Source organism: Oryctolagus cuniculus, chromosome 20, assembly GCF_051225735.1.
Source record: "Oryctolagus cuniculus isolate XC-2025 breed Fujian yellow rabbit chromosome 20, ASM5122573v1, whole genome shotgun sequence".
In the NCBI taxonomy this organism is placed as follows: Eukaryota; Metazoa; Chordata; class Mammalia; order Lagomorpha; family Leporidae; genus Oryctolagus; species Oryctolagus cuniculus.
The window spans coordinates 14,363,319-14,381,832 of record NC_142886.1 but is presented as its reverse complement, the minus strand read 5'-3'; the positions used below and the strand labels follow the sequence as shown (position 1 = coordinate 14,381,832).

Genomic DNA, 18,514 nt, shown 5'->3' with positions numbered 1-18,514 from the left:
TTTGAACACTATAAAATAGAATTCCTAGGATTACCTGAGTAAGGGAGGTTTCCACTTCCAAGCCGACTGCTAGAGTTTGAATGTGACCCTCCAAACTCATGGTGCAACTTAACCCAGCAATAGCACTGGGACATGGGGCCTTTAGGAGGTGGTGACGCTTGGGGGCTCTGCCTTAGTCAGGGGGCCCCGTGCTCTTATAAAAGGGCTGGAGGGAGTCTGTGGGTCCCTTTTGCCCTTCTGTCTTTCTGCCATTTGAGAACAGGACACCAAGCCCTTCTGTCATGTGAGGATACAGCAAGAAGGCATCCTTTTTTTTTTTTTCCCCCGAAGATTTATTTCTCTGAGGGGCAGAGTTACAGAGAGAGGGAGAGACAGGTCTTCCATCTGCAGGTTCACTCCCCAAATGGCCGCAATGGTCAGAGCTGGGCTGATCTGAAGCCAGGAGTCAGGAGCTTCTGCCAGGTCTCCCACGCAGGTGTCGGGGATCAAGCACTTGGGCCATCTTCTGCTGCTTTCCCAGGTCACAGCAGAGAGTTGGATCAGAAGAGGAACAGCTGGGACATGAACCGGCATCCACATGGGATGGCGATGCAACAGGCAGAGGCTACAGCGCTGGCCCCAAGCAGGTGCCCTCTTAGAAGCTCCCAGAACTTCCCACAGAGCTGCCAGTGTCTTGATCTTGGACTTCACAACCTACAGAACTGTGAGAAACACATTTGCATTATTTTTCTGTTACCCAGCCTGAGGTATTTCTGTTATAACAACAGGAACAGACTAAGAAAATAATCCTTCCTGTCCGTCTCTCCCTTTCCCTCTCTCTCTCTCTCTCCTCCATATCCCACTCTCCTATTCCCTCTCGACCTACCAAAAAAAAAAAAAAAAAAAGGTATACTACAACAAAGAATCACAAGCTCAGATCAGGTGTCCACTTTGAAAGGTTTGGATTGGCATCATATCCCCATGCTCAGGCCAACCTATGGGGGAAAGTTGTATTCATTAAAATCTTGAATCATGAAAGCCCTGTAAAAATCTACTGTATACCTAACTCACCATCAGTTTTAAAATTTAATGTGCAGAAGCAAGTGAACTGTGTATAATTTCAAATTCTGATAAAATATATATAAGGCTGCCTCCTAGATAGTCCTTTTAGCCTGGTGCTGTCAGCCTGCAGCTTGAGAATACTGATTTGCTATTTTTTTTTCTTGCTGGAAAGATTAGACTTAGGTTTTCTATCATGAACTATTATGAGTTCATGAGATCTAACATGAACTCAGAATTTGGTGCAAGAATAGTCTAGTGAGAATTTATTATGCATTTTGAACATTTTTAGATATTGAAGGTTCCTTTTAAAGATCCGTACATTTAAGTTAAGCACCACTTAAGGCATATTTCATTGCTTTGAATATACTCCTGAGTTTTTATAAATTATGGTAAATAACGTATTTGGACTAAAAAATCTGTGGCATATCCTAGACACCTTATCTACAAAACTACTTTTGCAGGTAATTGAGACTATATGAGTTGGGTTCATCAATTTAAAATAGAAAAGAAAATTGGAAGATGGAAACTATATTGTACAGAGCCTGTGGCAAGGGACTGGCCTCTGACAGAGCGGGAGCAAAGAAACCCGGCTGGAAATTCCTAATCCCTGTGAATTTGGGCCACTCGACTCTCCGAGCCTTAGATTTCTGCTTCTGTAAGGTGAGGGTGACAACATATAGGCCTATTAGGAATATCACTGGAATAACGCATGTGTGCACCTACCACAGACCATCATATATAATGGGGGTTGAGTGAACGGCTCTTCCTTTTCCCCATTTTCCTGGTTAAATGCTGAGACAAAGAAACAAACCCCTTTGAAAATTGTTTAAATCTTAAATGCTGTCCTTAGTATCAGAAGCAAAAATGTGTGCTCAACACTCCCAGTAAGGAGAAGCCGACGTGTTGGTTTTCCGCAGTGGCAGCGGACGGACTTGTGCAGACACCCTGTCATCTTCCCTAGTCTCTTTACTCTGCCTGGGCTGTTTGTCATCAACACAAAGCTTTCCCATAACCCAAATCAGGATAGCACTCTGAGAAGGTAATATAACCTCTTGGGGGAAAATACAAGGTTCATTTCTTTGGGGGGAAAGCAGTGATCCCATTTTACTTACATTTGTATGGCTCTTTTATTTTTTTAACAGGATGTCTTTTCTAAAAAAAGATTTATTTATTTATTTGAAAGTCAGAGCTACACAGAGAGAGAAGGAGAAGCAGAGAGAGAGAGAGAGAGAGAGAGAGGTCTTCCATCTGTTGGTTCACTCCCCAGATGGCCACAACAGCCAGAGCTGTGCCAATCCAAAGCCAGGAGCCAGGAGTTTTCTTCTGGGTCTTTCATGCAGGTGCAGGGGCCCAAGGACCTGGGCCATCTTCTACTGCTTTCCCAGGCCATAGCAGAGAGGGGGATTGGGAGCAGAGCAGCCGGGACTAGAACTGGCGTCCCTGTGGGATGCTGGCACTGCAGGCCATGGCTTTACCCGCTGTGCCACAGCACCGACCCCTGCATGGCTCTTTACTGCTAATAATAAAATTCTTTCACCTGCACCCTTCACTCCCTCACAAGGTCCCTGTGGGGGAAGTTGGCAAATAGAGTGCTTCCCACCTTTCAGATGGGGAAACTGGAGCTCACGGGACTTAAAGTCACAAGGCCAGAGAAGGATGCAGACTTTAGAGGCCTGGAAGCTTACACAATTTGGAAGGAGGGGGCACCCTTTATGATAACAGATAGAAAATTATCAGTGTAAAATTTGGTATGAGAAAAGAAATTCACAATTACAAGTGTTTTCAAACATGAGGAATACATCAAATTACAAAATTCAGACAATCAAAGTCATTTTATTAACTGTCTTACCACTAGAATAATTTTTCCCCACATTTTTGCTGAATGTGTATTGATTGCTTCTTTATGTGGCAAGCATTTTATGGTACCTCAGAAAAGCAATTCAGGGAGCTGGTGCTGTGGCAGGTAAGGCTCCTGGCTTCAGCCTGGCCCAGTCCCAGCTGTCGTGACCGTCTGTGGAATGAACCAACGATGGAAGATCTCTCTATAACTGTCCCTCCCTCTCTGTAATGGACTTTCAAATAAATATTTAAAAAAAGAGAAAAGAATAGGTTTTTGGGCTTTAAGTCCATCACTTGTTTCTGTTACCTGAGGCACAAAATATCTTCCCAGAGAGTTTTGACAAGGTTCTACTGACCAGCTGTGTTTTTTTTTTTTTTTTAAATGATCCATTGATGTAGGGAGGCAGAGTTCAAGCTGGCAAATGGAGAGGGGCCCTGGGTAGGACTGTGAGATGGGCAGGTTATTCCTGGCATCCGGTTACACTTTCTTTAGAGGTCCTCTTCACCTTGGGTCCTTTTGGTGCCCCTTCCCAGACCATCAAAGGCCTTTTCCTGTTCTTTACCCTCACTTTATCAAAGTCTAGTCTCTGTTGTCATAAAAAAACAGATAAGCCAATTCACATCAACATACAAATAGCTGCTAAAAGCTTAATGAATTACCTACAGATGGGGCTTCCGAGGAAACTTACTAACTGCTAGGAGATAATCCTTTAATTCAATAACCCCAAATCACTAATGGTGGCAGTTCAGACATCACTAGCAGCCTAGCAGGAAATTATTTTTGGTTGGAGAGGAGCCAAATACCCGTCAAGTCATTCCAGTGAAGTAAATGGGTGCTTTCTGGGTCAGATACCATCAATATGAAAACTAAAAGCAAAAACCTGTTGGGCCCCTCAGGTTTTGCTCTCAAGATGCGATTCCTTCTCTACCATTCCCTTCACACCAAGTCTCACAAGCAAGTGGTGTGCATCCTCTGCCTCCATTTCTTCCCTGAAGTTACCTTAACCGTGTGCAAACTGGGCTTGACTTGCAACATGCCACTGAAGCCCTTCCTTCCAAAGTTCCTGTACCAACTACTCAACCTGTTGACCTTCAACCCTGTTGAGCATCCCTTCTTTCTAAATAGGGCCAACTGAGGTTGGGGAAGGCTTGGTGCCTGAGGTACAACATTTAAGGAGACACTCATTCTCCAGGTCTTGCAAATTCAGGCTCGGCATCTGGGAATGTGTGCCTCTTTAAATGCTGCACCCCAGCTGTCTTGCTTGCCTTAGTCTCTTCCATACCGTCTTCCGACAGGTGACTGAGTGAGAACATGGCCTGCGATTTGCTGCCTTTGTGCCTTGGCTCACGACACAGGCGTAAACGCACCTCCATGGCTTGTGCCTGTCCTGCATTCTCTCCTACCTGTGCCTGGTAACAATACCCTTAGGGAAATGCTCCTCCCTGACCCTGTGTATTTCTGGTGTGGCTGCCAAACACAGTACTTCATAGACCCCCGACCTACAGTGGGGTGTAGACATCAAATGGAGCCAGTCCTTTCCAGAAATGTCAGATTTATTTGCAGAGGAGCAGTCTTTCTGCACTCTTGTGTGAGAGCAGCAAGAATATAAAGTCAGGGGCTGGCGCTGTGGCATAGTGAGCAAAGCTGCTGCCTGCAGTGCTGGCATCCCATATCTGTGCTGGTTTGAGTCCCAGCTGCTCCACTTCCGATCCAGCTCTCTGCTACGGCGTGGGAAAGCAGTGGAAGATGACTCAAGTCCTTGGGCCCCTGCACCCAGGTGGGAGACCCAAAAGAAGCTCCTGGCTCCTGGCTTCAGATTGGCACAGCTCCGGCCATTGCGGCCAATTGGGGAGTGAACCAGCGGATGGTAGACCTCTCCCTCCCTCCCTCCCTCTCTCTCCCTCTCTCTGTCTCTCTCTCTCTCTCTCTCTCTCTCTCTCTGCATATGGGATGCTGGCACTGCAGGTGGCAGCCTTACCCCCCACACCACAGCACAAGCCCCTTCTGCTACTTTCCCAGGAATGTCAGCAGGGAGCTGAATCAGAAGTGGAATTGACTTTAAAAGGTAACAGAAAGGAAATATAAAGCAGGTAATACAGTTGCTACTAAATGTGATGATTAGGAGAGTGCACAAAACAGGCTCTTGCACAGGGCGCTTTGCAGGGGGTTCCTGGCCTGGTTCTACCTCCCAAGGCCATCAGTCACCGGGAGTGCTCGGACAGCTCCACCAAACTCTCCCTGAGTGCTAGTAAAATGGCACAGTCTATGTGGCGCCATCTAGGCCTCACTCGCCACCTTAGGCCTTGGCCCTCAGGTTTCTGTCCTAAGTCCCACAGCCCAACCACCGATGTCAGCTCCACCCCCACCCTAATGGGAGTCGCTGCTCCTACTTCGCTGCCCGCCCCGGCAAAGGTTTAACAGGAGCCCTTCCGTTAAACAGGAACACGTGCGCTCTGTCTTATGCTCTCCTCTCTCTCAGCCTCTCCCCTCTGCCCGTCCCATCGGGCTTCCCCCACTCTACAGTAAACCTTTCCTCTGACTGGTGTGTGGTGTGTTTTGTGGTCCTTACATTGGTGCCATGACTCGGATCCAGGCTCCCCCAGTGACTTCGCTCTCCCTTCGGGGATCTCTGAGCTGCCCTGGGGTCCCGGATTTCTGCCAGTCACAAAACACAGGCCCAGAATTCCTTCCACGGAAGCGCTTCCACACCACCGAACGCTCCGTGGTCTCCATCCACACACCGGCCTTTCAAATGCTGAGGTAAAATGTGGAATGAGAAATTCTCAGGGCGACTGTCACTACGGGTTGTGGCTCCCCTCAGCTTCATCTCCAAGTCCTGGTACCAAGCACCACTGCGGACTCTGTATCCGGGCAACAGTGGGTGTGGGTGATGACCCAACCCCCTGTTTCCATTCTATGGGCTAAGCCCTGGGCTCCAGTGGGCGCATGGGTGACAATCCCTGCACTCTGTTCCCATATCATCCCATTGGACGGCCATGATTTCGCGGATACCTGATATCCACCGATGGTACTTTACAGGTCGCCAGGGGAGCTGCTTCTTCCTGTGTTTGTCTGATTCTCCTCTCAGTTGTCTTCTAGGTAATATGGTCCCTCTCAAATTGGCTCCAGAGCTCGTCTTTCCTTGTAATCAGGTATGGCCCATGTATAAGCTTAATAATTAATCAAAGTGGCCCCTCAATGTTTGGTGTGTTTTGTCGCAGCCTTACACTAAGGCCGAGAGAGAGAGGGAGAGGGAGAGGGAGAGGGTGTCGCTCCCCCTCTTCGTGGAGGAACGACACTAAGCCCTGCCTAGACTTCATATCCGAGTCACGGCACCATTATGTCGCTCCCCCTCTTCGTGGAGGAACGACACAGGACCCTGCGCTGTTCTTTCGTCTGCTCGGCCCTCCCCGGGTTTGCTGCTGGTTCTTCCCGGGTTGGCTACTGACCCTTCCACCTCCGTGGAAGGGCGGTTCCCCCTGGCCACATTCCCCACTTCCGCAGGGGAGCGGCACACCGCCGGCAGGCTCTCTCGGGGGCTGCACAGGTGTTCCCTTAGATGTTCCCCTTAGATGTTCCTGGTGCATGCCGTCTCTCTCCTCCTTTATAGTCCTCCTCTGCCAATCCTAACTCGGCTGCCCACACGCCGAGCACGCTGCTCTCCTCCAATCAGGAGCAAGTCCTACAGTTTATTGGCTGAACTGGAGGCAGCTGTGTAGAAGCTGTTTTCTTCTCTCCCAGCGCCATATTGCGGGAGAGCAGATGCATAGAATAAGTCTTAATTCCAGTAACTTAGTCTAGTCCGAATTGCTCCCCACAAGAGGGAGAGGGGGAGGGGGAGGGGGAGGGGGAGGGGGAGGGGGAGGGGGAGAGGGAGAGGGAGAGGGAGAGGGAGAGGGAGAGGGAGAGGGAGAGGGAAACTGACCTTGAGGTCTTATCAGCACAGTTAAAGTTAACTGTTAAGTTTATTCCTCCGTGATATTCCATGGTGCCACCTAGGGAGGCGTGGGCTGGGCAGAGACTGAGCCTGAAGGTGTGGGATCAGTTGGCACAGTAAACAAAAGAGAAGCTTTTAATACTGGGATCCAAGTGCCCTAAATCAGATAGGAGAGTAGCAAACTGTGTCTAGGGGACAACAAATGTCAAAGGAAAAAAGATTCATAGTTCAGAGGAAACTTGGAGGCACTGCGTGGCACCAGGAGAAGTACATTAGCTATCGCTCAGCGAAGTTGCGAGGTCTACACTGTGGTGCACAGGGTTAAGCTGCCACTTGTGATGCCGGTATCCCCTACCAAAGTGCCAGTTCAAAAGCCCTAGCTACTCTGCTTCTGATCTGGCTCCCTGTTGACGCACCTGGGAAGGCAGTAGGGGATAGTCTGAGTACTTGGGCCCGGCCATCCATGTCAGGGACCAGGATGGAGTTCCTAGCTCCTGGCTTCAGCCTGGCCCAGCCCTGGCTGTTGTGACCATTTGGGAGAGGGGACCAGTGGATGGAAGATCTCTCTCTCTCTCTCTTTCTCTCTTTCTCCCTCCCTCAAAAACATAAATAAATAAATAAATATTTTTTTAGAAAGCAAAGAGAATGGTTTGTGGGAGGGAGGTTGTCCTTCCAAGTTCAAAGTCAGAGAAAGAAACCTAGTATAGAAACACATTACACTCAGAAGGCTGCCCACTGGGGCAGACAGCAGAACAAGACTTCAGGGCAAAAGCAGTTTTAAAAATTAGGGCTCTTTAGAGAAGAAGTTTATTCCAGGGCTGGAGCCACCTGCACCTGGCTAAGTTTGCAGTACAAGATCCTCAGAGAGGGTGAGAGCCAGGCAAAAGGACACAGGAACCAATCCGAAGGAGGCCCCCATGGCCAGATTTGGAATAATTTAGCAACTAAATTACATCATTATTGGATTATAACCCATAAAATAAAAAAATATTCATGAGTCCATATGAATATAGATAGAATAAATCAGTAAATGGAAAAGAGACGGTAGCATTTTCCTATAAAATAATTCTACATGATATGTGGAGACAATATAGAGAGAATAACAACAACTTTAGGCAAATTCTACAGAATTGAGTTGTTGCAAGCAAGATCCTGTAGATGATGCAAAAACCAGTGGGCAAAAGTCTGAGAAAATACAAGATATTAGCATTCTCTCAAAGTATCCCCAGATGGTTATCAATTACAAAGGGGAAAATTGTAACTTTACAGTGAAGAAACCCAGAACAACTGACTTAACCCAGTACCCAAGGTTGCCATCAGCAGTAACAGGACACAGGAATCGTATATCTCAGTATATCTGCAATGTGCTGAGAAGGACACCAGATGACTTCACAGTACTCAGGCCAGCACTGCACAATCCCATCAAGGGAAAACACTAGACAAACCCAAACTGAGAGATATTCTACAGACTAAGCAGCGTTCTCTCCAAGAGTTAAGGTGCAAAAGACAAGCAAAGACCAAAGAATATCACAGATTAAAGGGAACTAAAGAAACAACCAAATAAATGAGGGAGCAGGCCTTCAGCCTAGCGACTAAGACACACCATCCAACATGGAAAGACTGGGTTCCAGTCCCAGCTCCAGCTCCCACCAGTGCTGATCCCTTCAGACAGCCATGATGGCTAAAGAAATTGGGTTCCTGCCACCCATGTGGGTGACCTGATGAGTTCCTGGATCCTGGCTTCATCTTGGCCCAACCCCAGTAATTGCAGACATGTGGCAAGTGCACCTGCAGATGGAAGATCTCTCTCTCTCTCTCTCTCATTGCCCTTCAAATAATCAAATACAAATTGCCTTTTTTTTTGGACAGGCAGAGTGGACAGTGAGAGAGAGAGAGAGAGAGAAAGGTCTTCCTTTTGCCGTTGGTTCACCCTCCAATGGCCGCTGTGGCCAGTGCGCTGCGGCCGGCGCACCGCGCTGATCCGAAGGCAGGAGCCAGGTGCTTCTCCTGGTCTCCCATGGGGTGCAGGGCCCAAGCACTTGGGCCATCCTCCACTGCCTTCCCGGGCCACAGCAGAGAGCTGGCCTGGAAGAGGGGCAACCGGGACAGAATCCGGTGCCCTGACTGGGACTAGAACCCGGTGTGCCAGCTCCACAAGGTGGAGGATTAGCCTAGTGAGCAGCAGCACTGGCCTACAAATTGCTTTTTAAAATAAAGAATATATTGGGGCCAACACTGTGGTATAGCAAGTAAAGCCACTGCCTGCAGTGCTGGCGTCCCACATGGGTACCAGTTCGAGTCCTGGCTGCTCCACTTCTGATCCAGCTCTCTGCTGTGGCCTGGGAAAGCCATAGAAGATGGCCCAAGACCTTGGGCCCCTGCACCCACGTGGGAGACCCAGAAGAAGCTCCTGGCTTTGGATCAGCACAGCTCCTGCTGTTGCGGCCATCTGGGGAGTGAACCACCAGATGGAAGACTTCTCTCTCTCTCTCTCTCTCTCTCTCTCTCTCTCTGCCTCTGCCTCTCTGTTACTCTGCCTTTCAAATAAAATAAATAAATAAATAAGTAAATAAATAGAATATAGTACCTCCTCTTCTGGGCAGGGAGGCGCCAGCGTGTTTGTGCTTCCAGGCGAAAGTGGTTGTTTCCATGCTTGCTTATTCACCTGTAAAATCAAACTGCAAAAACCAAGAAAGGCGATTTCGCATCATTTGAATTCACCTAAATGGAAATTATGAAACTGATTTCCCCTCTCCCACCTTCCCCGCAACCCTACCACAAAATAAACTACCGAAGACAACAAAGCTCATCCCATCTTAAGACCAAATGGTCTTAGCTGAGTCACCAGGAGTCACTGCTTTTTAATTTGCATCTTCTTGTCAATGTGGCATTGTGTAATCAGTGCTTGTGAGGGTCCTTTAAAAGGTGCTGTTTCTTAACCTTGACCTTCATCCCCAAGGCATAGCATGCGGTTGCCTTTGAATCACTTCTCAGACTTCTGTAACCCCTCTCACCCTCTGTTCTCCCTCCCCCTTCCATAGGGGGTTAGCAGTCATCCCAAGGAAATGGAAGGCCCATGGGCATTTTCTCTCTCAAGTGAAATGTGGCCTTAAGACTATTCCTGACAGCTCTTCCTGTGGAATTAGAATTTGAGAGGGTTGGGGAACACTCAGAGCAAACCCCAAATGCTTCCCAAGGGAGTTTGCTTGGCCCCTGGGTACCAACTGGGGAGAAAGGCGTCAAGAAGAGCAATGGCAGACAGTTGAAGGCAGGGTGAGAGAAGAAACAGGCACCCTTGAAGTTTAAAGTCCTTCTGCTTTTCTATATGTTAGAATAGGCCCTTGCTCTATAAATTTTAATTTTAATTTTTTTAAAGATTTATTTTATTTATTTGAAAGAGTTACAGTAGAAGTAGAGCCAGAGAGAGAGAGAGAGGTCTTTCATCTGCTGGTTCACTCCTCAAATGACTGCAACGGCCAGAGCTGAGCTGATCCTGAAGTAACACCTTGACAGTCGGGACTCCATTCTGGGAAGGTGCCCCCCCCACACCGTGAGACTCTGGTCTGAAACTATGATCTAAAACAGTTGAACAGTAGCAGTCCACTACACCACACTTGACAGAGCATAGAAACCCCCTAGCATGATCACTCAAGCTTGGAAGTGGATAGGCTGCACCTGGGTTAATGATAAAATGTAATTTGTCTATGTCCTACATGTGATTAAAACCAATACCTGGATTAATGTCAAGATTATAATTAAAATTGTTAAGATTGTAGAAGCTGACACCGTGGCTCAATAGGCTAATCCTCTGCCTGCGGCGCCGGCACCCTAGGGTTCTAGTCCCAGTCAGGGCGCCGGATTCTGTCCCAGTTGCTCCTCTTCCAGTCCAGCTCTCTGCTGTGGCCTGGGAGTGCAGTGGAGGATGGCCCAAGTGCTTGGGCCCTGTACCTGCATGAGAGACCAGGAGAAGCACCTGGCTCCTGCCATCGGCTCACCATGATGCACCGGCCACAGCGGCCATTGTGGGGTGAACCAATGGAAAAGGAAGACCTTTCTCTCTGTCTCTCTCTCTCACTGTCCACTCTGCCTGTCAAAAAAAAAAAAAAAAAAAAAAAAAAAAAAAAAAAAAAAAAAGATACTACTTTTGCATAGGTTTTAGGTCAGCTTGACCCCAGTAACGATGTATTCCCCCCTGATCCTAGCAACCATGAATTCCCCTCCTGATTTTGTGTTTTTTTTTTTTTTTGTTTTTTGTTTTTTGTTTTTTGTTTTTTTTTCCTTTATAAACCCTGTTGCTTTGGACTTCAGGGTCAAGAGTTCTTAAGGGCATGAGCCCACTCTCCACTGCCGGCAATAAAGGGCCATCAGATTTTATCAATGTGTGGTGCTCCTTCGTTTACACTCGCTCAGGTACAACAATCCAAAGCCAGGAGCTTCTTCCAGGTTTCCCATGTGGTTGCAGGGGCCCAAGGACTTGTGCTGTCTTTACTGCTTTCCCAAGCCATAGCAGAGAACTGGATCGGAAGTGGAGCAGCTGGGACTAGAACCGGCACTGCAGGCTGGGGCTTTAACCTGCTGTGCCACAGTGCTGGCCTTAATTTTTTTTTTTTTAATTTGACAAGTAGAGTATAGACAGTGAGAGAGAAAAACAAAAAGGTCTTCCTTCCTTTGGTTCACTCCCCAAATGGCCGCCACTGCTGGTGCTGTGCTGATCTGAAGCCAGGAGCCAGGTGCTTCTTCCTGGTCTCCCATGCAGGTGCAGGGGCCGAAGCACCTGGGCCATCCTCAACTGCCCTCCTGGGCCACAGCAGAGAGCTGGACTGGAAACTAGAACCCAGCACCCATATGGGATGCCGGTGCCGCAGGTGGAGGATTAACCAAATGAGCCATGGTCCTGGCCCCCCAATTTTTATTTTTTTTTTAACTTATTTATTTGAAAGGCAGAGTTATAGAGAGAGACAGAGACAGAGAGAGAGAGAGAGAGAGAGATTTTCCATCTTCTGGTTTACTCCCCAAATGGCCACAACAGCTAGGGCTGGGCCAGGCCAAAGCCAGGAGCCTGAAACTCCATCCAGGTCTCCCATGTGGGTGGCAGAGTCCCAAATACTTGAGCCATCTTCCACTTTCCCAGGTGTATTAGCAGGGAGCCCGATCAGAAGCAGAGTACCTGGGACTTGAACAGGCACTCAAATGGGATGCTGGCGTAGTAGGCGGTGGCTCAACCTGCTGCACCATAATGCAATGCAAGCCTTCTTACTCTATAATAATTTTTTAGCATAGAAAACTCTGATTTTTTAAAATAAATCTACATTTCCAGTTATTTGCATTATTCTCTAGGCAAATGCATAAACAGATTTCTTCTTTAGATCCCAAACCTTTTTTTTTTTTTTTTTTTTTTTGACAGGCAGAGTGGACAGTGAGAGAGAGAGACAGAGAGAAAGGTCTTCCTTTTGCCGTTGGTTCACCCTCCAATGGCCACCGCGGCTGGCGCACAGTGCCTATCCGAAGGCAGGAGCCAGGTGCTTATCCTGGTCTCCCATGGGGTGCAGGGCCCAAGCACTTAGGCCATCCTCCACTGCACTCCCTGGCCACAGCAGAGAGCTGGCCTAGAAGAGGGGCAACCGGGACAGAATCCGGTGCCCCGACTGGGACTAGAACCTGGTGTGCCGGCGCCGCAGGCTGAGGATTAGCCTACTGAGCCGTGGCGCCGGCCTCCCAAACCTTATTTTTTAAAGAAATAAATTCAATGAAGTAAAAAGCTAGCAGGTCCTCTGGGCAATTATACAAGCAGGTTACAAGAAAAAAAAAAGAGAGAGAGATCTGTTTATTTACCTACTATCATTACCACTCTTATGGAGAGAACACGTTTCCTTTTTTTTTTTTTTTTAAAGATTTATTTATTTATTTGAAAGGCAGAGTTACAGAGAGGTAGAGGCAGAGAGACAGAGAGAGAGAGAGAGAAGTCTTCCATCTGCTGGTTCACTCCCCAGATGGCCACAACAGCTGGAGCTGAGCCAATCTGAAGCCAGAAGCCAGGAGTTTCTTTTTGGTCTCCCGTGCAGGTGCAGGGGCCCAAGGACTTGGGCCATCTTCTACTGCTTTCCCAGGCCATAGCAGAGAGCTGGATCAGAAGTGGAGCAGCCGGGACTGGAACCAGCGCCCACATGGGATGGTGCTATGCCACAGCGCTGGCCCCTGCATTTCCTTCTTAACTGGGGAATTACTCAAGAAAGCCAGGTCTCCATAACCATCAAAGCTCAATAAAGAGCTACTGGGAAAGCAGGGAGCTAATTCTTGCCTGATTTCCTGTCGCTGGTTGAACCCACAGCCTCACTTCCCACCCCCACCCCCACCCCCAAAGCGCTGAGAGATTTTTTCCCTCTCTGTTGTGGGATACGAGGGAACGCACCGCAAGTGCCCGTTTCCCGCTCAGACTCAGTTTCCAGACCTCAACCGCGCCTTCTAAAATGAAGCCGCTACTTCGTACCCTGGTTCTAGTACCTCCAGTGCTCATCTCCATAATCTACCCAGCCTCCCAGTCCCTATACCCTTACTTTGCCAGTTTCTATACTCATCCCTCATCCCATCCACACTACTTGAATAGCGCCACTCCAGGTCTGGAGTTGGAGCCCTGTCACCGGACACCAGTTCTGATGCCGAGAGCCCAGAAGCCACGCTTTGCCCATGTGGCCTTTTTGCACTGCCCGCAGCAAGATGTCCTCTTCAGCCCCACACTGCCCTGAGAGTGTCCTCCCACACGGATCACAGTCCCGGCCTAGCCCAAGGCACTTCAAAAGTTAATGGAACATGTCTCTATCTCTCTCCATTGCTCTGCCTTTCAAGTAGATAAAAACAAAATAAAATAAACATTTACAAATTTTTGAAGTATTTATTTATTTATTTGAAAAGCAGAATTACAGAGAAGGGGAGACTCAGAGAGAGGGATCTTCCTTCTTCTGGTTCATTCCCCAAATGGCTGTCACAGCTGGGGCTGGGCCAGGATGAAGCCAGGAGCCTGGAACTCCATCTGGGTGTCCCACATGGGTAGCAGGGGCCCTAGCACCCAGGCCATCTTCTGCTGCTTCCCCAGGTGCATTAAAGGGAGCTGGATTGGAAATGGAGCTTCCAGGACTTGAATCAGAGCTCACGTAGGATGCTGGCATGCAGGTGGCAGCTTAACCTGCTTGGCACAATGCCAGCCCCAGAAATAATTTAAAAAAATATTGACGAACAGAGAGACAAAGAGAGACAGGGAGAGAGAAGTAGACTGAGAGTTTCTGTCTGCTGGCTCACTGTTCAAATGCTCATAGCAACTGCAGCTGGGCCACGACTGAAGCTGGGAGCCAGGAACTCAACCTTCATCCCTGTGCAGGTGGAGGGAACTCAATTACTTGAGCCATCACTACTGTCTCCCAGGTCCACTTCAGCAAGAAGCTGGAGACGGAGGCCAGGGCTAGACGCTGAACACAGGTGTCCCCATATGGACATGGGTATAATTAATGTTTATTTTTATTTTTCATAAATTTTAAAGGCAGAGCAACAGAGAGATACATTTTGATCACTAGGCTAAACATCTGCCTGTATTATGCTTTAATCTATTTTTTAAAGATTTATTTATTTGAAAGAATCACAGAGAGGGATCTTGCATCCACTGGTTCACTCTCCAGATGGCCACCAAAGCCAGGAGCCAGGAGCTTCTTCCAGATCTCCACATGGGTGCAGGGGCCCATGCACTTGGGCTATCGCTGCTGCTTTCCAAGGTCATTAGCAGGGAGCTGGGTTGAAAGTGGAGCAGCCTGGACAAGAACCGGCACCCATATGGGATGCCAGTGCTGCAGGCAGCAGCTTTACTCGCTACTCCACAGCACCAGCCCCTGTTTTAATCCATTTTTCCATGAACATTTGAGGCCTCCTTACATTATGTCTTAAGGAAAATAACACAGTCCAATTGTATCTTACTTCGGTGCTTCTTAGAACTGTGTTAAGTTAGCCAGCGCTGCGGCTCACTAGGCTAATCCTCCGCCTTGCGGCGCCGGCACTGGGTTCTAGTCCCGGTCGGGGCGCCGGATTCTGTGTCGGTTGCCCCCTCTTCCAGGCCAGCTCTCTGCTATGGCCTGGGAGTGCAGTGGAGGATGGCCCAAGTCCTTGGGCCCTGCACCCCATGGGAGACCAGGAGAAGCACCTGACTCCTGCCATCAGATCAGCACGATGCGCCGGCCACAGCGCGCCGGCTGTGGCGGCCATTGGAGGGTGAACCAACGGCAAAAGGAAGACCTTTCTCTCTGTCTCTCTCTCTCACAGTCCACTCTGCCTGTCAAAAAACAAAAACAAACAAACAAACAAACAAAAAAACACTGTGTTAAGTTGGATAATCATCACTCTCTTTATAATTGAGAATACTTACCATATCATAAAACATCATAGTCCCTTGTGGTAGTGCTCCAGGTAAAGAATGATTCAAACAGAGGAAGCCTTCGGTTTTCTGGGGACCAGATGCTATTAAACTATTCTTGGTTTACAAATGTCTTCTAGAATATTGCTCCTCAAGGACAGTTCACACAGCTTGCCGGAAATATAAAATGTCAGGCCCTCACTCCAAACCTACTGCTTCAAGATCTCTGGGGCAGGTGTTGTGGCATAGCTGGTCACGCCACCACTTGGGACAACTCCATCCCCTATCTGCAGTGCTGGTTCAAGTCCCTGCTTCCAATCCAGATTCCTGCCAATGCATCCTTTGAGGCAACAGATGATGGTCCAAGTGCTTGAGTACCTACCTTACCATGAAATACAAGAATGGAGTTCTGGCCTCCTGGCTTTGGCCTGGTCCAGGCCTGACTTGTTGCGAGCATTAGGGGAGTAAAGCAGTACATAGAGGGTCCCTCCCTTCATTTCTCTATTTGAGATGCCACCTCTTCACCACTCTGTGGATCTGGTAGACCTGTTGATCATGTCCTTCTCCCTACCCATGACCCCCACCACCAAAGGGTGAATGGTTCACGGGCGGGGTGGGGGCAGTTTGGTAAGCACTCCGTGCTATAACCATCAGTAATTCATGGAATTTTCCAAAGAAATAACACGCTCTCTTCCTCTGGAGTTCAAGTTGTAGGGCAGTGATGCCTGTGTTGCCAGTGGCTACATTTCTGCCCTGGGGAGAATGGCCAACATGCACTAGAAAAGAATGAAATTAACCATAAAGGAGAAGAGATGAGAGATAAGGAAAGAGAACCACGAAAAACAGAATTTTCTTGGACTTCACAGATAAAAACCTCTTTCTCACTCAAGCTAGTTAGAATTGGGCTTACATCATTTGCCACCTACATTCTTGATCAACATGTTCATATAGCTGGAGATTGTTATATTTCTTCTTTTTTATTAGTTTTTTCCAGTCCATCTTTTGACTTTTTTGAAAAATTCCTGACATTACAGAACTAAACTGAGATGTATTAATATTCCACTCTTACATTTCCATGACAAACAGAAAAATTCATGAGCCAAAAAAAGAAAACAAACAAAAGAAAAAACCATAGAAAAAGCTTATGAAACTAAATATTTATTTAGTATAGATTTAATCTTATGTGTATAAAGTTAATTGAAAATAGATCTTAGTAAAAAATAAGAATGGGAATAGGAGAGAGAGGAGGAAGAAGGATGGGATGGGAGTGTGGATACGGTGGGAAGAGTCACTATGCTCCTAAGGTTGTATTTATGAAATGCATGAAGTTTTGGCCAGCGCCACGGCTCACTAGGCTAATCCTCTACCTGCGGCGCCAGTAGTCCAGGTTCTAGTCCCGGTGGGGCACCGGTTCTGTCCCCATTGCTCCTCTTCCAGTCCAGCTCTCTGCTGTGGCCAGGGAAGGCAGTGGAGGATGGCCCAAGTGCTTGGGCCCTGCACCCTCATGGGAGACCAGGAAGAAGCACCTGGCTCCCAGCTTCTGACTGGCACAGCACGCCGGCCTTAGCGGCCATTTGGGGGGTGAACCAACAGAAGGAAGACCTTTCTCTCTGTCTCTCTCTCTCTCACTGTCTGACTCTGCCTGTCAAAAAGAAAGAAAGAAAGAAAGGAAGAAAGAAAGAAAGAAAGGAAGAAAGAAAGAAAGGAAGAAAGGAAGAAAGGAAGAAAGGAAGAAAGAAAGAGAAAAAAAGAAAAAGAAAAGAAAACAAAAGAAATGCATGAAGTTTGGGGACCGGCACTGTGGTGCAGCGGGTTAAAGCCCTGGCCTTAAGCACCGGCATCCCATATGGGCGCTAGTTCTAGTCCTGGCTGCTCCTCTTCCAATCCAGCTCTCTGCTATGGCCTGGGAAAGCCCAAGTGCTTGGGCCCCTGCACCCATGTGGGAGACCCAGAAGAAGCTCCTGGCTCCTGACTCCTGGCTTTGGATCAGCACAGCTCTGGCCATTGCAGCTTTCTAGGGAGTGAACCAACAGATGGAAGACCTTTCTGTCTGTCTCTCCCTCTCATTGTCTGTTAACCCTACCTCTCAAATAAATAAATAAATAAAATCTTAAAAAAAAAAAAAGAAGCCACACAGATGGATCATGGGTTGGTGAACTGCAGAAAGGGATTATGGATGAATCTGCATTGTTCTAGCTGCTTCCTATGCTACCTGTCTCCAAGGGAAACCTGACATTGATTAGACATTGAGCCAGGCTAATGCTGGCAGCGACCTGGTGATGGCAACCTGCCTATCAGTAGATCCTTCTACTAGGTTCACAATTTTGATCTGTGCCCCAAACATCTGATGGATCTCATTGATTTTGGTGCCTTGATGCCCACTTATGCAGCCAATCAAGTCATTTGCAATGGTCAATTCGTGAGAAGTAGTCTGAGCAGGTGCACCCAGAGCTGCCCAATAGCCATTCAGCTCTGGAGAGCTGGAGTCAATGCCCCTGAATCTGATGTTGTCACACGTCATGGGAAAATGAGACTGTTGCATCGCCAGCTGGTGCAGCTTGGTCAATGCCAACCACGGCAGCTTGGTCAGATCTGGCTATAGAACGGCATTGCTGTCCTTGAATGGTATATATTCTTCTCTAGAGGAAGCCCCTCCAGATCTGAGTTGAGGCACATGCATGGGGTGGTGCGGGGAGAGCGCACAGTGTCACTGCCTGTGCTGTACCTGACCACCTGCAAAGATGACCGGAGAACTGGACGGCTTGGGCCGGTATAGGGAGGTTACACCCTTCAGGGGTGGGACTCCAACATGACCATGCAAGGAGCCAAGAGCTTCATCCGGGTCTCCCACAGAAGTGGCAGGGGCCCACGCACTTGGGCACCCTCTGCTGCTTTCCCAGGTGCATTAGCTGGCAGCTGCATGGGAACTGGAGCAGCCGGGTTTCGAACTGATGCCCATGTGGGATGCCAGCGTCTAAGACTGCTGCTTAGCTCACTATGCCAAAGTGCCATTCTCCCCTCTGCCCCGTCCCGACTAGATTTTCTAAATGGTCAACCATTTGGGACTTTGGGAGTGCTACATTCAGGTATCCAACCCCCTGGCTGTGTTTCCTAATACTCTATTCTATCCCCCTGTAGACCACTCCCCAAGTTCCTAAGAACCCACTTCAGAGTGTCTCTCTCATCCAAGCTGATGGGTGGGGCTTTTCCTCCCTGACTGGTGATGCTTCTGAATATTTCTAGTCTTATACATGAACACTTAGAGCAGACAATAGATTGTCCTATTTACGAGAGGATTCTGAGA

General features: G+C 48.2%; 1 pseudogene; it reads right to left on the bottom strand.

The window, feature by feature from the left end:
* Positions 1-17,402: 17,402 nt before the first annotated feature.
* On the bottom strand, positions 17,403-18,048 carry LOC149120067 (poly(rC)-binding protein 2 pseudogene; annotated as a pseudogene).
* Between the last annotated feature and the right edge of the window lie 466 nt (positions 18,049-18,514).